The following is a 22863-nucleotide window of genomic DNA, read 5'->3' as shown; positions in this document are numbered from 1 at the left end:
TTTCTTTTGTTTTAATGAGAAATTGATATATCATCCATTAACTAAACATTTGGAGGAGATTAAAACCCCAATATCACATCATTTTATCTCAATGGGAAACTAACAGAATGTCCAATTGAAAAACTATTGAAGGTAAGTTAGACCCATTGGTATTAACCTAAACTTATTAAGGAAGGACATAGGATTAATGGAAGAGAATTAAACGCAACTTCTAATATCCTGATAATGGCTAAATTAATGGGAGTAGCTTTAATAGATTGGTTCCTCTTGTTTTTCATTATCCGTTTGTATTTAATAATTCAAAGAGAAGATTCGTAAATTAATATATTCATTCAAAAATTAAAACCTATTTAGTAAGAGTGAGAAACTATGATTTGGCAACAAACCATCTCAATATAAAACACAATATTTTATGAGTTAGTGTCAAGAACTTTGTAACTCAATGGTTTTGATTGGTCTCCTTTTTATAAAAAGAGCTAGAGTTCAAATCCTATGTACTCACTCATGTGTAACAATTTAGTTATATATATATATATATATATATATATATATAGGTTAATGCAAGAATAGAATTTAATATGACTTTGGCCCTAAAATTATACTTCTTATTTTATTTTTGTCGTTCAACTATTGATTAATTTAGTTAGGATGTAAAATTAAGCTCCTTGATATTATCCTAATAATCATTGTGTAAACGAAAATAGCAAATATTTTTTCAAAATACATTTTCGTTATTTCATATAATGCCAATATATATAACAATATATATATATATATATATATGGCGCATAACTTGCATAGTACGACATGTTTTCATAATTTTTATTTTTTTTGTTTGTTTTCATAAATTTTGATGGTAGCAGTAGTACTCTGCAACTTAATATGTCCTAATTGTTGGTCGCATAATGATAATAAGACAAAGGATATTCTTAATAGTATGGTGCATTGCTCTAAAAGTGTCAGCTGAGACATTAAAAAAATTATGGACCATATTTGTGGCTTAATTTATTATTATGTGACTGTCATCAAGTTTGATTTTTGTTTTGGTGAACAGAGGAAGGAATATGGTGCTCACTCACCACCGGTGTAAACATTTCATTGTAATGAAAATAGTTATATGTCGTAAAGCCTTATAGCTCAATTTACATGTTTTAGAATTTATAACTAAAACGTCTAAGATTCAGGACACTCTATCTGTTATAACTTATAACTATTGATTTATTAAAAGAAAAAAAAAAAAAAAATTGTGTGCGGCACTTTGGCTATATTCTTTTTCCTGATAAGGAAATAAGACCAACAGGAAAAGAATGTGGTTAATTTTTTTTTTTCCCTTTAGTTTTAATGACATTTAATTTCATTCAAAAAGAAAAAGAAAAAGTAAAGGCAATAATATTAAGGAAGGTGTTCTTAAATTTTTAAATTTAATTGAAACAAGTAATGGATCATAATTCAAAGAGCATTATATTTCAAATCATTAAATTAAATTGATCATGGATTTCAACTTTAGAAGAGATTATTTATTCTATCTCATATTCTTAGTCTTAAATTGAAAAGTGTATATATATATATATATATGATAAAATTTATATATAATACCTTAGGTACTGTTCTTAAAATTCAACTATATGTCTATTTATCTAAAAAATATAATTCTATTTTATGAGAAAAAATCTACATAACAAAATCTTAAAATAAAAATTTTTAAAAAAACACCTAAATATTTTACATACGTCTTGCCTCTATAAATATATATATATATATATATATGTGTTATTTGAATTTAAATTAAAGAAATAATTTATAAAAGTGACGTAAGGTATGTCTTGGATGACAGCTTTGTGACATGAGCTCGAAAGTTGTAACATGAATTGAACGCACGCGTGCCGTGAAAAGTCATGAGTACGCGTCGGCGTATTAATTCCCTCTTCTCCTATTGAATTGCCGGTGACAAATAAATCATGCCACCCTTGCGAGCAAATTTAACTTCGTCGTTGATTTATTGGCTTCGTGGGCCAGCCTTCATCATTCTCCGCCATTCAATGCAAAATCTTTCTTCCTCATTTACTGAACCCCCAGCGTGACATTCATTCATTACGTTTTGTTAACAAGACACGGGTTATTTCATATGGATAATTGTCCCATTTTTACGGCATGTCGGCTAGTGTCGGCTCCAATGCATTGGTGATTGGAGTTAACACTTTTGTCAATAAATGTATTAATCAAATTCATTATCATATGAGTTTGTTAAAGTTATATAGTAAAATTGAGAAAAGTTAGGAAATAAAAAAGTTTTATAGAGGAAAAAAAAATAACAATTGATTTTTTTTTGGTTAGTTTTTCATATTTCTCATAAAAATGATATAAAAAATTTTATTAACAAATGTTTTAAAAGTATATATTATTCAGACCTAATAAAATTTCTATGTTTTTCTTTCCACGGTACAATTAAGATGAAATTTACAATGTGCCGCTCCGTCTTTTCTAGGCAATCGATCAACTATTTTTAGTAAAAAATAGTTTAACTTTTTATTAACATTTGCTATTAATTTGTCTTACTTCAAAATGTGGTGTGATCCATTTTATCGTCCCTAACAATTGTCCTAGGAGTATTTGTGAACATTACTTCCACAATTGTTGAATAATATTGTAATAAGGTTGAGTTAATAATTGGTCTACTAGGTTGTAATTTGTATTTACGCATTGAAGTATTCAACAATAGTGATGCTGAAGTGTTTTTACCTTGATAAGTGAGGTGGTCATTTTGTTTTTCGCGTTGAGTATTATGAATTGCTCACTTGACACCAAAATTAAGAAAATTAAGTTAGACACTTGAAGCAAAACTAGATTACATTTAGATAATTTGGATTTTCAATTTGGTTTATGATTGTATTTCGAAAATAAAAAATTTAATTAGAAAAATGTTACATCCTCGATCACAATTTTTTTCCTCTAATCATAATTTGTCGCCTAACTATATTTTGAATTAATGGAAGATGATTCTTTCCATTTAAAATAGATCAATTTCATGGCTCAAATTAAATATTACATATCTGAACACATTGTTTAAAATTTTGAATAATGTGATAGACTAACAATTAGCATACATCTAGATATTTAACAATGAAAACTTTCTCCATTAATTAGGTTAAACTTGTTGCACACAAATTATTTTATATAAGTCCTAGTTTCAATTGTTTTTGAAAATATGTGAAACTGTGTAAAACAATTTTGTGTATTAGACAATGCTATTATCCATTTCTATTCATATTAACAGTTGACACACTCTTCTCACTAGCTAGGTACCATCAAAGCTTGGTAAAACTAAAGGCACGTAGAAGCCAAACCCCAACATGTAACAAGTTAGCACCATCATTAATATCATAAAAGTATATGTTGATGCTCCCTCCTAAAGATGAAAAAAGTCACGTTCAGAAATGTTGCTGATCAGCTGATGTTCCCTGAATTAGTTTCTCCTGCCAACTTCTCAAATTGCAATGTCAAACGGTGCAGAAGTTGTAGAAGGAAATATTTCATTGGATGATATTGATGACAAAGGAATTGTACTTATCAATAAAAAGCTTTTGATAAACTTCTAGAGACAATTGAAGCGAAAAATAGAATCTATGAAAAGTATTAATTAAAGTGCCATACTGCTATATATACGGGTATATTTAGAGAAATAAGTTTTTGTTGAACTTGTGAATATTGGAGTTAATGGCATTCTCTGATCGCTCTTCTGGGAAACATAAGGAAATTCTGATGGAAATGATGTATAGTTCTTAATGCCCTTGATGAGTTTCTTTAGCTGTTGAAGCTGGTGGGGCATCATTTGGCTAGTGTATTGTGACCCTTCTTCCACTTTGTACCTTAAATGTCACGATTTTACTATATATTACGCTGTGACTTTTAATCAGTTGTCACGTCAGTATGGAGTTAAGGCCTCAAAGGGAGAATTTTGTTATTATAAAATCAGTATATATAAATAGTTAAGGTGTACACTCCGAAGGTTTTGTTTTGCGAAATGAGCATATTCTTTTCCAATGAAGAAATAAATATGTATAAATTTTCTGGTGTTAAAAGAGATTGACATGAACCTTGTTAGCTTGTTATATAGGTCAGTTTTACCACATTCAAGCTCATTGTTCGTCCAAGTACTGAAAATTTGCAATTTTACACTTCACATTTGGCGTAGGTTAAGCTTTTGAATTAACAATTAATTAAGGAAATCTTCTCTCCTCTTCTCCACGTTTCCTTCATCTACATCGCGTTACATTAATCTTCCAAGCATCCTTAGTTTTGATTCACTCACCACACCATTTGTTTAAAGTTTAAAATTTTTTACATAACAGCAAGTTGGTTAAGTGTTTGTTGTGGTTTGTTTGAGTGATGGGTTCGTGCCTTTGCCAATGGGTTTGTCATTTGTGGTTTGCCTGGTTTTGATGCTTTAGTACAAATTATTATTATTATTTTCATTTAAGAGGAGTAGACAATAAGAGTCAAACAAATTGTGGGTGAAAAAACCTTTAAAAACTATTTTCTTAGAATAATTTCTCAAAACACCTAGAAAATTAGTTTTGAAAAAAAAAAAAAAAAAAAAAAAAAAAAAAAAAAAAAAAAACTATATGGTTAGAAACTGAAATATGTTTTTCGTATAAAATTGAGAGTACTCATAAATATCCACTAGACCTAAGCAAATACATAAATGTTCTTACAATTTTTAATGACTTAATGTACACTATTCACTCAACATCTACAATTTCACACGCAATGTTAATATGTATGTTTTTAGGATATCCACATTAAAAACGTGAAATAGGGAACAATGCATAATAATACATGTTTGATAACAATTAATCTTTTGAAAATTGCTGCTTGCACAATATTTAAAGGATTTACTAGTGAAGTATTGAAATTCCATTACACAAGGGTAGTGAACTAGTGATACCCTCACGTCCACTTTCATGTAATAAAGGTGGACATTTTCTTTTTTCTTTTTAGATGGTGTACATCAACACATCAATTGTGATTTTTTTTTTTTAATAACAAATTGTGATATTGCGTAAGAGAGCAAATGTCTAATAATTACAAATGGTGGTATGGCGATTTGATATAAAGGTAATATGATAAAGCTCTAAACAATTTTATTTTAAGAAAAAAAAATTAGTCATGACAATAATTGTGATCAATGGGTAACATAATAAATAAAATTTTATAATTATTATTTTATTGTCTTGAAGTGATGATAATTGTGGGTGGTGGGGCCTGAAATTTGAAATCCCAGCCCATTTCACATTAAGGGCCCAAAGTCCAAGCCAAGGAGCCCTACTGCCGAGGACGATCTCACGCTCAACACCTCACAAAGGGCCTGAAGAAAAGGACAAACCCAGTACAAGAGCCGTACAAACGAGAAAGCTGCCAACACCATAATATAGAGCCCAGCGCCTGACGAGCCCATACTCCATACCATGCTTTCCAACTTTTCCCCAACCACTCTGACGTATGGATTGATAAGACGAGTAAATACCCCAAACCAGGAAAAACTGACACGTAGATGAAGGATGGGAGGTAAATACTAATATAAAATGAGGGGATCCTGAAGAAAAGAGGGGGATCCTGAAAAAAAGGGAGGAGGAATGGTGAGAATGTAATGCTCCTCGGACTAATTCCGAGGAGTCAAACATTTCAAACTACATTGATGCAAGGCTCAGCTATACAGTCCAAACCCATCTTTGTATGATCACTCATGAAACCGGGACCAGACCGAAACCCAGCGTCCAAAGGCAGGCCTTTCCAAACCCACTCTCTACAAATCATATTGTTCGGGCCCTTTACACACGAGCCCAACGTCATCCTTGGGTCTTTAAAAATCGTGTCCCTACAATAATAATATTACAAATTTTACAAACAAATTTAATATAACACCAATTCACAATAAAAATGTTGTTGAAGTGAACAAATTACATTGATTGTCCCATAACTTTGTAAGTCTTTTATAGTAAAACTGTAAAAGTCTAAAAGATGGATACTTAAAGGTATTACAAATTTTACTAAATAATTTTTGCAAACTTATGTGTCACTGACTATAAAAAATTAATTCAAAAAATTATTTATCATGTCAATTAAGTTCACCAATTCGAGAGATATACATTAATTTATAAATATGTTATGGTAAAATTTGTAATAGATTTAACCATTTTTCATAACAACATTTATAGTAATTGAGAATACATTCAATTTGGTCATGGTGTAAACACCCCCACTTTACACCCACCAATAATAATATGCCATGTCAGCATTTTACTAAACAATAAAATATATATGCCACAAACAATCATTTCTTAAAACACAAATTCATAATCACCGCATACTTTTGGTATGATGGTAACTCCATAAGTATAAGTGTTTGTGGGGGGCAAGGGTCGGAATTCAAGTCTCCAGGAGAGAGTTTTATGCACATATATACTTAGATTATACTATAATAAAATTTCTATGCTGTATAAAAAAAGTCACAAATTCATAAATAAATAAAAAAACCCACCTTCAGCTCACACGCATAACACATAGACATGGCTGAAAAACAAAAAGCCCCAACCTCCAACCACCAGAGATGACACCATTGAAGAAGCTGCCGGATAGTGTAGAAAAGCCACTGGATCCGCTAGCTGTTTGCGTGGTGGTTACAAACCCAACCCTCCTTACTCATCTTCCACTTCCACTAGTACAACTCGCTAGAGCCGCCGTTGTTTCAAATGTATTTTTGTGCTGTGCGGCTTTGTTTAAGGTGAGATCTAAGCTCAGTTATTATCAGCATTTTTCAGATTTAATGCATTTCTTTAAAGTTTGTTCAGCTGATGAAATTAAATGGTTTCATTCTAAATCTTCAGTGAAATTGATGAATTAGAGAGTGAAAATCAATCAAAGGTGGTGAATTGAATATCTTTTTGTTTTTCTTCCTGAGGAATTTATAGTTGCTAGGCCATTAGATTTTCAGGATTTATAGGACGTGTGGTGAAAAAGTTATAGGATTTGTTTGGTTATCTCGATAGTTAAAAGGAAAATGACTGTTTTTGTTAAATTATGTTTGAGTTTTCCATTAATTTTAGAAGAAAATAATTGTGATGGTGGCACGGTGGGAAGGGGAAGATGATTGAAGAAATAGATTAAGTAATTTCTCCAATGGCAGCATCTCTAGTGGTTGGAGGCTGGGACTTTTTGTTCATCAGTCATGTGCGGTGCGTGTGAGGCTGTGAGCTGAAGGTGAGTGATTTATTTATTTATGAATTTGGTTTTTAATATGTGGTTATGTGTTGCACACGTACGTATTTCATCGTTTAGTAAACTGATGCTTTTTTTGGATGAATAATAATGCTGTTGACATCGTGATTTATGACCTGATTGAATATATTCTCATACTAATTATAGTACTCATCAAAAAAAAAAAATACTAGTTATAGTAAATTTCCCTATTTTGCATGTGGATAAAAGGTGACAACTTTTTTAAAAGTAAAAGGTGACAAGTGACAACCTTACCTACATTGCATACGGAATGTTAGTGTTAGAGATATTTTAGCAAAGCCGGCTGAACGGTGTAGTAAGAGATGCAGTCCTTTAATAAGTCTTCAAGTAAAAAAAAAGGTTTTCAAATTTTAAATAATAAAATTATTTATAATCAATAAATAAAATAATATTTTTTTACTGATAAAAAAATAAAAAAATATAATATTCACAATATTTTTACAATTAATGCTAAGTAACAGGTTATTTCAGCCTGTTATTGATAGCAAAAAAATAATTATTGTGATAATTTTAAATAGAAAACAAATGCAATTTAAAACTTAAGATTTGTTGTAAAAAATATTGTGAATGTTACATTTCTAAAAAAAAAATAAGAATAATAATAAGGTTACGTTTGGATTGGGCTGAAAAACCCAGTGTCTGCATCTGGCGTTTTTTTTTTTTTTTTTTTTTTGCAGCGTTTGTGAGACTTACAGCTACTGTTCATAAAAAGTAGCCGCAAAGTTTGACTATTCTCACTCTTTTTCAGCAAATCAGTGCACATCATGCACTGTTCACGCACTCACAAATTTCACTTTTTAACCACTTTTTCATTAAAAATGGGTCTCATGGTACTATTCACATATTTAAAAATTATTTTGCTACAGTATTTTTCAGTTTTCAGTTTCAGTTTTCAATTGTATCTAAACGAATCCTAAGAGTTTAGTTAGCAAACTTTTACTAGTTTTTATTTAAGTCTACTACTAATGCCACTCTTTTACTTACCAACTTATCACTATTAATTTACCATATCAACAAGTATGAAAAAGTTTACTAATTTTTTTTGTCTATAAAAAAAAATCAATATAATTCATATTAATTAGTAATAATTTTACAATTAAAATAAGATAATCAATTATCACCCCAGATTCATCTGGCTGTCCTTGATATTAGCCCGCATAGGCCAAACTATAAAAACCATGGTAGTAGCTGAAACAGAAACCGATAAACCACGCATTGCGCGCAGTCCTCCCAAGTCCAGGCATGGCCACGTCACCCCTCTCCTCGAGCTCGCCAAGTGCCTCCTCGTCGAGCATGGCATCCATGTGAGCTTCCTCAACATCACTACCGAAGCTTCCACAGCCCAAACCCAACTCCTCCATTCACCAACACTCCCTATTGGCCTCGACATTATAGACATCGATCCCACCTGTTGACATTTCAGCTTTGGTCAACGAAGACACTCTCATCCTCACTAGGATATGTATCAATAACGTGGACGAAAATGTCAAGCCTCTAAAGTCTATCCTCATCAAGCTAGGAAAGCCACAGGCTCTTTTCATTGATTTTTTTGTTCCCAAGCTTTCGATCTCTGCAAAGAGCTTTCTATTCCCACGTACATTTTCTTCACTCCCTCTACTTCTTTCCTCGCATACTGTTTGTATCTTCCTACACTGGAAAGTGAGGTGGATGGGGGCGAGTTTGTTGACCTTTCTGGACCGGTTCGGGTCCTGGGTTTCACCCCGGTTCGATCCGAGGACTTGCTAGATCAGGTTCGGCACCAGCAGATTGACGAGTACAAGTGGGGCTTGTTCCACATCAGCCGGTTGCCTATGGCAGCTGGTGTCTTCTTAAACTCGTGGGAAGATTTTGAACCCACTTCGCTTAGAGCTAATAGAGAGCACCCATTTTATAAGCAAATTCCTAAACCGCCTGTTCACCCAGTTGGTCCGCTTATAAAACAAGAGGACAAGCCTGAATCAGAAGATGAATGTTTAGGTTGCGCTTGGCTAGACAAACAACCATTAAATTCTGTTCTTTTTGCAGCACTTGAAAGTGGAGGGACTCTCTCGGCAGCACAACTCACTGAGTTGGCTTTGGGTTTGGAACTGAGTCAGAAAAGGTTTATATTAGTGGCTCGTAAGCCAACTGATGCGTGTGCCTCCGCCTCAGCTACATTTTTCAACGTGGGTGAAAATGTTAATGATTCAAAGGCTTATTTGCCTGATGGGTTTTTAGAGAGGACCAAGGAGGTGGGTTTGGTGGTTCCGACTTGGGCTCCACATGGTTTCGGTGCTTCAACACCCATCAACTGGTGCGTTTTTGTCTCACTGTTTGTGGAACTCGATTCTGGAGAGCATGACTACTGACCACGGTGTGCCTATGATTGCGTGGACGCTTTATGCAGAGCAGAAAATGAATGCAACGATGTTAGTTGAAGAGGTTGGTGTGGCTGTTAAGCCAGTGGGAATACCAGGAAAATGAGTGGTGGATAAAGAGGAAATCGAGAGGGTGGTGAGGTTGGTGTTAGAGAGTGAAGAAGGAAACGTGATGAGCCGTAAGGCAAGAGAGCTAAAAGAGAGTGCAGTGAAAACTTTGAAATTTGGCAGCTGTATTTGATTTGTGTTAAAATACAATAAAGGTGAGATATGTCAGTAAAAATTATCTATCTATTCATAAATAAAAAATATAAGTTAGTGGGTAGTTATTTATATATATATATATATATATATATCTTATTTATTAAATTTTGATACTAGATAGTATTATTTGATACAAAATATTTATTAAATTTTGATATTATATAGTATTATTTGATACGAAATACTTTTTTGAAGGTGGTCAAAAAAGAAAGGACGAGCATAAAATTGAGTCTAATTAAAGGTCAGTAGTAATTTTTTTTTTTGATAAGATAAAAAAAAAAAAAAAAAAGGTCAAAGTAATTAAACAGTAGTAGAAGTAAAAAGGTCAAAGTAGTAGTGTGTTGTTTTATAGTATGCTAATAAAAGATCATTTAGCATGTTTGCGCTTTATGATTTGTTTGGAGTTCTCGTGGAATCAGAATTAAGACTGGTTGAGACTTGAGAGACTCCTCTGGACTCTGGAGAATGAAGTTTGCTTCAGAAATATTAGTGTTTACTGTTAATGATCCCTAGGAGCTTTTGGCGATGAATGCCCAAATAAACTTTGTCGATGTTGTGTCGTTTTCTTTTGTCAAAAATACATTATTTATTGATGCTTACTTTAGCAGGCGATTTTTTGGTTTCAACTTTCAGGTGAGCACGGTCACGAAATTTAAAATATGAGCATTGTTGGTTATTTGGTTAAGGATGGTCATGTAGTATTTGTGTTTCCCAGGCTCTGCTCCACTTTTGCTTTAATATTTCTAGGTTTAAATTTGCTACTGTTTTCTCAATGCTTGGGATGGTGATCCTTTTTGGTGCCTGGGTACGAACCTGATTCCATTAACTTGTTTTTTTCCCTTTTTTTTTTTTAAATAACATTTTTAATAAATAAATAAATAAATAAATAAGGTAACTATTATCTTTTTGTCACCAAGGAGGCAGCAGGGACGGAGCCAAGGGGGGCAATTGCCCCCGGCCACAAGGGCCAACTCACCCTACAAATATATATTTTCAGTTTCTCTTCTAGTTTTTTTTTTTTTTTTTTTTTAAATGTATCTGTTTTATAGATTAAGTTTCAATGAAAAAATATAAATAAATTATTCCCTTTATGTCAAAGTCATCAAAACAGGAAAGAAAAGGGCAAAAGTTAATTCAAGAGGAAAAGAAAGTACAAAAAAATATTGCTACCTTTTGAAAGTGTTAGAACTTTAAATTATTTATGTAGTAATTTTTTATTTTTCATAAAATTGTGTATAAGTTCCATTCCAAAAAAAAATTGTGTGTAAGTAATAAAAGTTGGAACTAACTATATAATAAAATTCATAAAATGAATTTCTTTTCCCAAGTTAAGCTCTAAAATTCTAAACACGAAATGGTTACTATATAGTGTGAAATTGTTATTGTAGTTGCACGATTTTTCTGGCCCAAACCCTTTTGATCAGGCCCTGGCCCAAAGCGCAACACACAATAAATGTTTGTAGAGGATGGGTGAAAGAACTTAGCCTCAGTGAACCTAGTCGGCCTTGGGTATGGAGAAGGTTGTAGCAGGGATAAAAACACCAGAATGAATATTCCCTAGAAGATTTTATTTCCTAAGTGATGAATACAGTTTTTTCCGTCCCCCTTCTTTGAGGGACTCTATTACATTATATAGCTCTATTATTCTTATCTGAACCTTACACTTGTTGATCATCTAAGCCCCCACTTGAGCACCTGTCCTATCAGACACCTTTATCATCCCCTTGTGAGTTGCAGTGGCCAAGGCAGTACTGTTCAGGGGTTTTTTCCTCATTAATGCGGCCAAGAGGGTGGTTGTGACACATTTAATGTGGCGGTAGCAGCTTTCCATGAGATATTTTGGGTTTTATTCTTTTTATATGCTTGGAGGATGAGCTGCAGTGGTAGGGGCGAGCTCTTGGTTTGGACTTCGTAGCGTCCGAGGAGATGTTACTCCTCGGACAGGTTTCTTTTATCGTAGTTGGGCTTGAATAACGTTTTGGCTATGACTTCTCCTCGAACATGATGCTTTTCGGACGGGCCTGTGTTTAGGTGGCCCATTGTTTTGGGCCGGGCCCCACAATAGCCTCTCAAAACTCCAGTTTTTTATCTCATTCCGAGGAGAAAAGCGGGGTTTTGATGTCAATGAGAGGATGGAAGCAAAGAAGCCTTGGGGCGCGCGTGCGGGCAGTTACTTTTTGACGCGCTACAATTTACGAGGCGCGGCCATTTACTTCCGGAGGTTTCTTGTCCCCTTCATCCAACGGTGAGACGTGGATCGAACGGCCATCATTATTTCTCGACTTTTTAGGCGAGGTCGATCTTTTCTCTCTCCTCCCGGCTATATAAGACGTCAGACAGACTCTCTTCTTCTTTTCTTTTATCCGCTCATCAGAACAGAGACCTCCAGAGAACTCCAGCGCCCAGAAATCCTTAAGTACATCCTTCCTTCAGATCTTCATCGTCATTTCTGCAAGGCGCCCTCCATAGAAGAGCTTTCCGATTCCCTTATTGGGCATTTGAGGAGATACCTGTAAGTTCCGTTCGCTTTGTCGCTTCGACTTCCTCCTCGGACTTTATTTTTCCTTTGGTCTTTATTTTCATTCTTCCAGTACAGCTCAGATGGGTAGATTCGAAAAATTAGTAAATACTCCGGCCGCTATGGAGGCCTTTAGGGCAAAATACCACATTCCCCCGGGTGTGGGGCTGCGGTACTGTCCTCTTGAGGGAGTATTGACAGATAGAGGCGAGGGAGAAGTTGTTATCCCCATGATCGCTTTCATAGAGGGAGGGATGACACTTCCCATGCGTAGGATCACAAGGGAGTACCTGTCCAACCATAGGTTGACGCCGCATCAGTGCGCCCTTAATATGTTCAAGATACTAGGTTGTGTAGATGTCTTAGACGAGCGAATGAATCTAGGCCTCACTTGGCACGACGTGGCTTATCTGTATGAGTGTCATCGTCTCGAGAGTGGCCTCGAGAGTGGAGGGTATTATCTCAAATCCCGATCCGAGGTGGTTAGATTGATCTCTTGTCTTCCAGTCTCCAATAAGATCGTGAAGAATGATTTTCTTATTGCTTCGGGGGAGTGGTTCGACGGTATTCATTGTCCGACTAGGGCAGGAATCCCAGGTGCGGCGTCTTTAAGGCCAATCCTTTTGGGGATAGGGTTTAGCATTGGGGGGTTACTTTTCTGGCTTTCCTTGCACTTGGAGAATTTCATGTACTAACCCCACTTTTCTTGGATGTTTGCAGATAAAGTTCACGTCGCTCCTCGGCTAAACTTCGTGAATGTGCCGGCGCTGAACTATCTACTGAGGTCGGAGATTTACGTTGCCGAGGAAGGATAGCTTCGTGCGGCTCATCTGGTTATGGGCTATCCACCTCTAAGCCGCTCTTTTCAAGCTGTTGGTCACGCCATAAGGGCTGGCAGTCCGAGGTTGGCTAGGATTGACGTATCCATAAACGGGTTCCTAGCTCAACATGATCTTTCACCAGTCGTACTGCCCGGCGTTCGGCATCCCCGTATAGCAGAGCAACTACCTCCGCCGGAAGAGCCTGGTGTTGCTGTTCCAGTTGAAGGGCACACCGAATCATCTCGTCTTTCCCTTGAGGAAGAAATAGACGAGTTTTATTTCGAGGAAGAAGTTCAGCAAGACCCCGTGGTTGAGCTTTCTGATCCTGAAGGAGAGCAGGACCGCAACTCCGTGGTCGGTGGTCCAATTATTATAACCTGCTCGGAAGACTCCTCGGACGGAGAAGGAGGTGATATGGGAAAGTCTCTGAGAGAGTTGATGTCCAGCCGAGGCAAGGGTCAGTCCTCGAAGGCGCCTGCCAAAGCGCAAACCCAGGACCCACCTCCAATCGCCCCTCAAGTCCCTACCGATCCTGGCCTCAAGGCTATCCCTGACCTGAAGAAGAAGAGACAGGCTGACATCCCTGAGGAGGGTGAGTTGGTTACCCGGCCTACTAAGCAGCAAAAGGCTGCCAAGGGACCGAGGAGTAAGAGGGCAAACTCCTCTGAGAGTAGGGACGAGGAGAACCGTGCTGAGGTGCGCGCTACCCCGCGTACGTGGAGCCCTAAGTTGGAGTTGGATGGGGTTGCTATCCCCTACAACTCGTCGATCCGAGAGTACAACCGGGGCCGAGCAGGGTACGTGGCTGATGCCTTAGAACAACCCCTACTGCTTCCTCGGGATATGGGGGCCTATAGGCGGTTCTCTCAGCCCGAGCTTTTCCTATCCCTAAAAAGGGATCTTGCGATGGTAAGTAATTCTTTTACTGTTTTATTAACTTATTTAACCCTGCTAAATTCAGAGCCGATTTTGTTTCGTTTGCAGATTACTCAGCAAGTATTTGTGGCTGAGGAATTTTGTCGTGATAATCGGAGTCGGGCTGAGGCTGAGGCTCAGTCTCGGACGGAGATGGAGAAAACCTTGGGGACCCTCAAGCACGATCACTTTGAACTTACTGAGAAGTTCAAGGAGCCTGAGAGACGGCGCAAAAGTGCTGAGGCTGGTCTGAAGAGTGCCGAGACCCAGGCGGAGGATCAGCGTAAGGAGCTGTATACGACCCAGATCAACCTCGCCACTGAGAAGCAGGCAGTGGTGGATCTCAAGATTGCTCTGCAAAGAGTCGAGGGTGAGCTGCGGCGGGTTAGAGAGGAGGCTCAGCTGATCCGAGAGGCTGCGGAGGCTGAAAAGAATGCTGCTCGCCAGCTCGGGGTCCAAGAGACGGAGGCCAGGCTATCCGAGGAGATTCCCGAGGTGTGCGGGGACTACTGCAGTATCTCGTGGGCTCAGGCTCTTGATGCTGCAGGAGTTCCCGCGGATTCGGCGCTAAGGTTGCCTGAGAACGTTTTCTACCCTCAGGAGATCCGAGAGAATCCTAACGGCGTCCAAGCAGCTTCTGAGTAGGATTTGGCGGTGCCTGACGCCGTCCCTGTGCCTGACAATACGAAGAATCCGGCTGCGGACCTTACCATCAAGGTTTCTCCTCCTCAGCCAGAGCAGAAAGAAGACCCTCCTGCCAAGGCTTAGTTTTTTGGCTTTTTAACTTTTGTATTTCCTTCATCTTTGTTTTTACTATTTTTTTTTTTGAACGAGAGTTGTCCTGCTTTTGCACTCTTTTGTAAGGACCTCTCTTTTTGTATTGGTCTCGGAATATTAATGTAGAATGTTTCCTTCATTTTTATGGATTTATGTTAGCACCATCCCTTTATTTAGTGCTGATAACGATATAAACGGTCGTGGTGAAGAGGATGTTGTAGCGAATTTAAGTGAGGGTTGCAACGGTGCTAGATTGTGTGCACGCCTAAAAATGATTTCCCTTAGGTAATAGTTTCCCAAATTGTCGAGTAATAATTTCCCCTAAGTCTGTGGTCCGAGGACCCATGCAGGACTTAGGTTCTGTTTAAAACTGAGTAGTCGCCATAAGTAATAATTTCCCTTAAGTCTGTGGTCCAAGGATCCATACAGGACTTAGGTTCTATTTAAAACTATGGATAGTTGCCATAAGTAATAATTTCCCCTAAGTCTGTGGTCCGAGGAGCCATGCAGGACTTAGGTTCTGTTTAAAACTTGTATGAATTGTCATGAGTAATAATTTCCCCTAAGTCTGTGGTCTGAGGAGCCATGCAGGACTTAGGTTCTATTTAAAACTTGTATGAATTGTCATGAGTAATAATTTCCCCTAAGTCTGTGGTCCGAGGAGCCATGCAGGACTTAGGTTCTGTTTAAAACTATGAATAGTTGCCATAAGTAATAATTTCCCCCAAGTCTGTGGTCCGAGGAGTCATGCAGGACTTAGGTTCTGTTTAAAACTATGAATAGTTGCCATAAGTAATAATTTCCCCTAAGTCTGTGGTCCGAGGAGCCATGCAGGACTTAGGTTCTGTTTAAAACTTGTATGAATTGTCATGAGTAATAATTTCCCCTAAGTCTGTGGTCCGAAGAGCCATGCAGGACTTAGGTTCTGTTTAAAACTTGTATGAATTGTCATGAGTAATAATTTCCCCTAAATCTGTGGTCCGAGGAGCCATGCAGGACTTAGGTTCTGTTTAAAACTATGAATTGTCATGAGTAATAATTTCCCCTAAGTCCGTTGTCCGAGGAGCCATGCAGTACTTAGGTTCTGTTTAAAACTATGAATAGTTGCCATAAGTAATAATTTCCCCTAAGTCTGTGGTCCGAGGAGCCATGCAGGACTTAGGCTTTGTTTAAAACTTGTATGAATTGTCATGAGTAATAATTTCCCCTAAGTCTGTGGTCCGAGGAGCCATGCAGTACTTAGGTTCTGTTTAAAACTATGAATAAATGCAGACATATTAGCAGGCAGAGGATAAGCAAGAAACAAAACATGGGCGAAGCCATTTTCATTAATAACAATATCTTCTGAGGTTATTTACATTACATGGTTGTGGTACGGTTTTTTCATCCAGATCTTCTAGGTAGTAAGTGCCTATCCCGGCCACGGATGTGACGTGGTATGGTCCTTCCCAATTGGGCCCCAACTTGCCCCAAGAGGGGTTTTTTGCGCTACCGAGAATCTTTCTCATCACGAGATCACCCGGTCCTAGAGGCTGCAGCTTAACGTTGGCATCATACCCTTGTCTCAGCTTCTAGTGATAATAGGCCATATGAATCGTGGCTTTTTCCCTTCTTTCCTCGGCTAGGTCTAGACTTCTTCCCAATAACTCGTCATTACCGTTTGGGGTAAATGAGCTAGACCTTAGTGTGGGGAAGTTGTTCTCGATTGGAAGCACGGCCTCAGCCCCATAAGTCATCGAAAAGGGGGTTTCACCGGTTGAACGTCGCGGCGTTGTCCGATATGTCCACAAGACGTGCGGGAGTTCTTCTACCCATCTCCCCTTTGTCTCATCCAGTCTTTTCTTCAGCCCGTTCACGATGACCTTGTTCACGGCCTCGACTTGCCCATTTCCCTGGGGGTATGCGGGGATGGAATATCGATTAATGATCCCAAACTCGCGGCAATATTCCCTAAAGCTTTTACTGTCGAACTGAAGACCGTTGTCGGAAACGAGTGTACGCGGAGTCCCGAAGCGGGTGATAATGTTCTTCCTGATGAATTTCTGGGCATCCACGTCCCTAATGTTGGCCAAGGGTTCAGCTTCCACCCATTTAGTGAAGTAATCAGTTCCGACTATTATGTATCGTTTGTTCCCCGCAGCTTTGGGGAATGGTCCGACAATATCAAGTCCCCATTGTGCGAACGGCCATGGGCTAGAGAGTGGGTTGAGAACCCCTCCGGGTTGGTGGATATTCGGGGCAAATCTTTGGCACTGGTCGCACTTTTTAGCGTACTCTTGGGCCTCTCTTTACATGTTCGGCCACCAGTATCCTTGGGTGAGAGCCCTGTGCGCCAGCGACCTTCCTCTGATGTGACTTCCACAAATTCCCTCATGTAACTCTTCAAGTAGAGACTCGGACTCTTCTGGATGTACGCAGAGTAGGTACGGTCCAAAAAAGGAGCGCCGATATAGTTTGTGGTCCTTTGATAGCCAGAACCGAGGAGCGTTTCTACGTATCTTTTCGGCCTCTAGTTTTTCTTCCGGTAAGGTGTCATCCTGGAGGAAGTTCTTTATGGGATCCATCCAGCTGGGACTCTGTCTGATCTGGTGGACTTGGGCCGGGTTTCCGCTGATGGGACTCGCCTTGACTAGATCTTCAACTAGGATCATTCGTGGCAGATTATGCGCCGAGGACGTGGCAAGAGTGGCCAGCGAGTCTGCATGAGTGTTTGCACTTCGAGGAACGTGCGTCAGATTGAATGACTCAAAACTCGTCTGTAGGCGTTTGACCTGTCCTAGATACTCTTGCATAGCATCTCGGGCTTCCAGCTCACCCATCACTTGTCCGACGACCAATCTGGAGTCCGAGAATACTTCTACTACTCTTCCGTCCAATCTTTGAACCATTGTCATCCCTTGAAGTAAGGCCTCGTATTCGGCTTCATTGTTCGTAGCTGGAAATCCGAGCCTCAGCGACTTTTTAATGGCGGCACCGTTTGGTGATATTAGAACTATCCCAACTCCAGATCCTCTCTGGTTGGCCGCGCCATCCACGTAGACCTTCCAATGCAGGGCTCCCCCTGCCGAAATGACACCAACCGATTTTCCATCCATGTCTTTATTCTCGGTTATTGTTTCTATAGAGGGTTCAGCAAATTCCGCTACCAGGTCTGCGAGGACCTGGCCTTTGATGGAGGATCTGGGCATATATTTAATGTCAAAGGCTCCCAAAAGCGCACTCCACATGGCAATCCTTCCTGTGTAATCAGCGCTTCGAAGCACTGCTCGAAGGGGAAGCTGAGTTAGAACGATAACCGTATGCGCCTGAAAGTAATGAGGGAGCTTCCGGGTGGCATGTACTATCGCCAGAATTGCCTTTTCTAGAGGTAGGTATTGCATCTCGGCGTCATGTAATGATTTGCTCACGTAGTACACTGGTCGCTGCACCCCGTTATCATCCCGTATCAGTACCAGGCTTACGGCATGGGGAGCTACAGCGATGTACGCAAACAACACTTCGTCTGCTTCAGGGCTGGACATAATGGGGGGTCATGACAGATATTCCTTAAGCTGCTGGAAAGCCCGAACACAATCCTCTGACCATTCAAACCCTTTCCACTTGTTTATCAGGAGGTAAAAAGGTCGGCATCTATCTGCTGACCGCGATATGAACCGGTTTAATGCTGCAATCATACCAGTGAGCTTCTGCACTTCCTTCGGGTTTCGAGGAGCCTGTAGGCTGTTTATTGCTTTGATTTGATCGGGGCTCACTTCTATTTCCCTGTGGGTTACCATGTACCCTAGAAATCTCCCCGACCCAACCCCGAAGGAACATTTGGAAGCGTTCAACCGCAACCGGTGTTCTCTTAGGATAGCGAAGATTTCTTCAAGGTCTTTCACGTGCTCGGACACCCTTTTACTCTTCACAACCATATCGTCTATGTAGACCTCAATGATCTTGCCCAGCTGTGGTTCGAACATCCGGGTCATCATCCTTTGGTAGGTTGAGCCTGCGTTCTTTAGCCCAAACGACATCACCTTATAGTGGTAGTTTCCGATGGGCGTCATGAAAGCCGTCTTCTCCTGGTCCTCTGGCGCAAGGGGGATCTGATGATAACCCTGGAAGGCGTCCAGGAAGCTCATCCGAGGGTGACCCACGGTTGCATCCACCAACCTATCTATTCGTGGTAGGGGGAATGGGTCCTTTGGGCACGCCTTGTTCAGGTCCGTGAAGTCCACGCAGACCTTCCATTTACCTGTCTTCTTCTTTACTACCACCGTGTTTGCCAACCATTCGGGATAAAAGACCTCTTTAATAGCCCCTGCTTTTTTCAGTTTTGCAACCTCGTCTCTCACGGCACTAGCGTGTTCCTTTGAAGGGCGTCGGGGTGGCTGCTTCTTCGGAGTGGAAGACGGGTTGACATTAAGGTGGTGACAAATAAGACTAGGATCAACCCTCGGGGCGTCATAGGCGTCCCATGCAAACACGTCGACATTCCCTCTGAGAAACCTGACCAGCTCCTCTTTTTCTTGAGGAGGCAACTCAGAGCCGACCTGAAAAAACTTATCCGGATCGTTATTGACTGTGATCTTATCTAATCCTTCGCACCTTATCTCCTCGGCTAGCCCATCGCCTTGCCTGACCGAGGAGGCTGGTTGCTACGAGCTCTGTGGGGCTGAGGACTCGGCAGCGGGCAGATGTAAGATTGCGGCAACCATACACTTCCTGGATACGGCCTGATCTCCTCGGATCTCTTCTACTTGTCCTCTGGATAGGTATTTTACTTTTTGGTGGAGTGTGGAGGTCACGGCTTCTAGGGCGTGGATCCATGGCCTGGCAACTATTGCGATATAGGGGGAGTAAGCGTCGATCACGATAAAATTTACCTCCACCACTTCTGACCCAGTCTGTACGAGTAGCCGGATCTGCCCTTTCGGTGTAACCATCCTCCCTTCGAAGCTGAGAAGAGGGGAATCATAAGCTGCCAAGTCTTCCAGCTTGAGGTTCAGCCCCTTGTATAAATCAGGGTACATTATTTCTACCGCACTACCTGAGTCTACTAACACCCTTCTCACATCGAAGCCTCCAATTCTTAACGTAACCACCAAGGCATCGTCGTGAGGTTGAATAGTTCCCTTCTTATCCTCGTCCGAGAATCCCAGTATCAAAGAGCTTCGCTTTTTCGACCTTTTGGGTTCCCTATGCCTGCCCTCGGAGTAGGGCCGATCAACAGCCAATATTCTGGGGATGGGTGGCCCAGTTCTTCCTGGTGCATCGAGGATGACATATATCGTTCCAGTAGGGGGTCTTAAGGACACATCCTTTCGAGACTCTGGTATTGCTTGACCGGGGTGCCCGCTTGAGGGGTGTAGAAGGTGACGTAACTTCCCTTCTCGGACTAGCTGATCTAGGTGATTCCACATATTCCTGCAATCCTCAGTAGTATGCCCATGGTCCTGGTGGTAGTGACAGTATAGGTCCTGGTTGCGCTTGGAAGGGTCTCAAGCCATCTTTCCTGGCCATCTAAAATAGGGCTCGTTCCTTACTTTCTCCAGCACCTGCTGTACTGGCTCCCTGAACACGGCATTCACTATTTGTGCGTGGCTCTGTCCAGCCTGTCGCGAGAAATCTCTCCTCGACTGGCTAGGGTTATATCGTTCCGACCTAAAGTCATTTGCTTTGGGGGGAATGACCTTCTCCTTTCCCTTTCCTTGCAACTGATCTTCCTCCACCCTTTTGTACTTGTCGATCCTATCCATCAGCTGATGAACGTCGGCAACTGGTTTACCAGTGAGGGATTTCCTCAAGCCATGCTCGGTGGGGAGGCCGCTTTTGAACGTGCTGATAGCAACATCATCATGGTTGTCATCTAGGTCATTATACACCTCCCAATATCTATTCGAGTATGCTTTCAGGGTTTCCCCCTCGTGCATAGACAAGGATAGTAATGAACTAAGGGGTCGAGGGACTCTGGTGTTTGTGATAAAACGGAAGCAGAAAGCCTGAGTGAGCTGCTTGTAGGAGCCTATGAAATTTGTCTTCAAGCTGTTAAACCACCTCATCGCCATCGATCCCAAACTGGATGGGAAGATCTTGCACATTAGGGCTTCGTTTTGGGAGTAGATTGCCATTTTCTGGTTAAACTGGCTCACGTGCTCTACCGGGTCTGCTCGGCCATTATAGATGACGAACGCCAGTTGGTTGAAGCGTCGAGGCAGCTTAGCCCCTTCAATTCTATATGTGAAGGGTGCTCTCGAAACCTGGTCCAGCGCCTTCTTCACAACATTGTTCCCTGAACCCTTGTTGGACGGGTTCTCATATTTCCATACAGGGCGTGGTTCCCTCTTGTAGGAAAAGGTTTCGCTTGGGGGGGTCCTTGACCTCCGTCGGTAACTCGCATCCTCCGCATTAGAAGATTCGTCTGAGTCAGAGTGGGATTTTTTTCGCCGCACATGTCGTAACTCCCTTTTCAGGTCGTCTATTTCCCGCTGCATGGCCTAATGACTATTTCGCCTCTGGGACACATGACTACCTGTGTGAGTGTGACTCTGGCTTGTCCGGATAGTATGCACACTTCCCTCACGATTCCCCCTGCCGCCTGGGTTGGTGGGGTTATTTTGCCTCTAGGACTCGACGGGTTGTGTTTGTTGGGAGTTTGCCTGGTGGGAATTCTCTTGGAGTGGGCCTAGTTCTGCCATACTCGACCGTTGTGCCAGCTGATGCTCTAGTTCTCCCCACAGACGGCGCCAATTGTAGTTGCACGATTTTTCTGGCCCAAACCCTTTTGATCAGGCCCTGGCCCAAAGCGCAACACACAATAAATGTTTGTAGAGGATGGGTGAAAGAACTTAGCCTCAGTGAACCGAGTCGGCCTTGGGTATGGAGAAGGTTGTAGCAGGGATAAAAACACCAGAATGAATATTCCCCAGAAGATTTTATTTCCTAAGTGATGAATACAGTTTTTTCCGTCCCCCTTCTTTGAGGGACTCTATTACATTATATAGCTTTATTATTCTTATCTGAACCTTACACTTGTTGATCATCTAAGCCCCCACTTGAGCACCTGTCCTATCAGACACCTTTATCATCCCCTTGTGAGTTGCAGTGGCCAAGGCAGTACTGTTCAGGGGTCTTTTCCTCATTAATGAGGCCAAGAGGGTGGTTGTGACACATTTAATGTGGCGGTAGCAGCTTTCCATGAGATATTTTGGGTTTTATTCTTTTTATATGCTTGGAGGATGAGCTGCAGTGGTAGGGGCGAGCTCTTGGTCTGGACTTCGTAGCGTCCGAGGAGATGTTACTCCTCGGACAGGTTTCTTTTACCGTAGTTGGGCTTGAATAACGTTTTGGCTATGACTTCTCCTCGGACATGATGCTTTTTGGACAGGCCTGTGTTTAGGTGGCCCATTGTTTTGGGCCGGGCCCCACAGTTATAGTTTAGTAATTTTATGAGTTTAACAAAAACTTATATAAGTTGTGCTTAAGTTTTATTAAATTTCTAAAATTGCTATATGAGAATTAAAAATGAAAATTTTATTATGAAAAAAATTATAACATAGCTTATTTAGATAAAATAAATTAACAAGTAGATATAATATAGTTAATATAGTATTTTTTATTGGTAATCTAATATTAAATTACCACTTAATATTCACTTGAGTGGTATTTGATTTTGTGTGTATATATATATATATATATATTTTTGGTTGAATGATTTTATATATTGATCTTGAGTATTATATGCATATCCTGTGTGTGTTGTACTGGTTCATAATGTGTATAAAACTACGCATGTTCACTAGTGTGTATATATATATTAAAGTTAGATCCTAGCTTTACTATAGTTTATCACACATTTAAGCATAAAATCTACCAAAAATTATATCTTTTTCTCTTGTATTTAATTAGGTAAAAACAAATAACCTCTTGTTTT

At 40.0% G+C, this 22863-nt stretch overlaps 1 long non-coding RNA gene and 1 pseudogene across 1 annotated transcript; both read left to right on the top strand.

Annotated features, from left to right (window-relative positions):
* The first annotated feature begins 6539 nt into the window (after positions 1-6539).
* On the top strand, positions 6540-7395 carry LOC126700331 (uncharacterized). Its single transcript, XR_007647118.1, has 2 exons — positions 6540-6781; positions 7184-7395. It is a non-coding gene; the product is annotated as an uncharacterized LOC126700331 (long non-coding RNA).
* A 1079-nt stretch (positions 7396-8474) lies between these two features.
* Positions 8475-9894, top strand: LOC126694523 (anthocyanidin 3-O-glucosyltransferase 5-like; annotated as a pseudogene).
* Positions 9895-22863: the final 12969 nt, after the last annotated feature.

This window comes from Quercus robur, chromosome 2 (assembly GCF_932294415.1).
Source record: "Quercus robur chromosome 2, dhQueRobu3.1, whole genome shotgun sequence".
NCBI lineage: Eukaryota > Viridiplantae > Streptophyta > Magnoliopsida > Fagales > Fagaceae > Quercus > Quercus robur.
The sequence above is the reverse complement of the archived record's forward strand: the minus strand, read 5'-3'. Positions and strand labels throughout refer to the sequence as shown.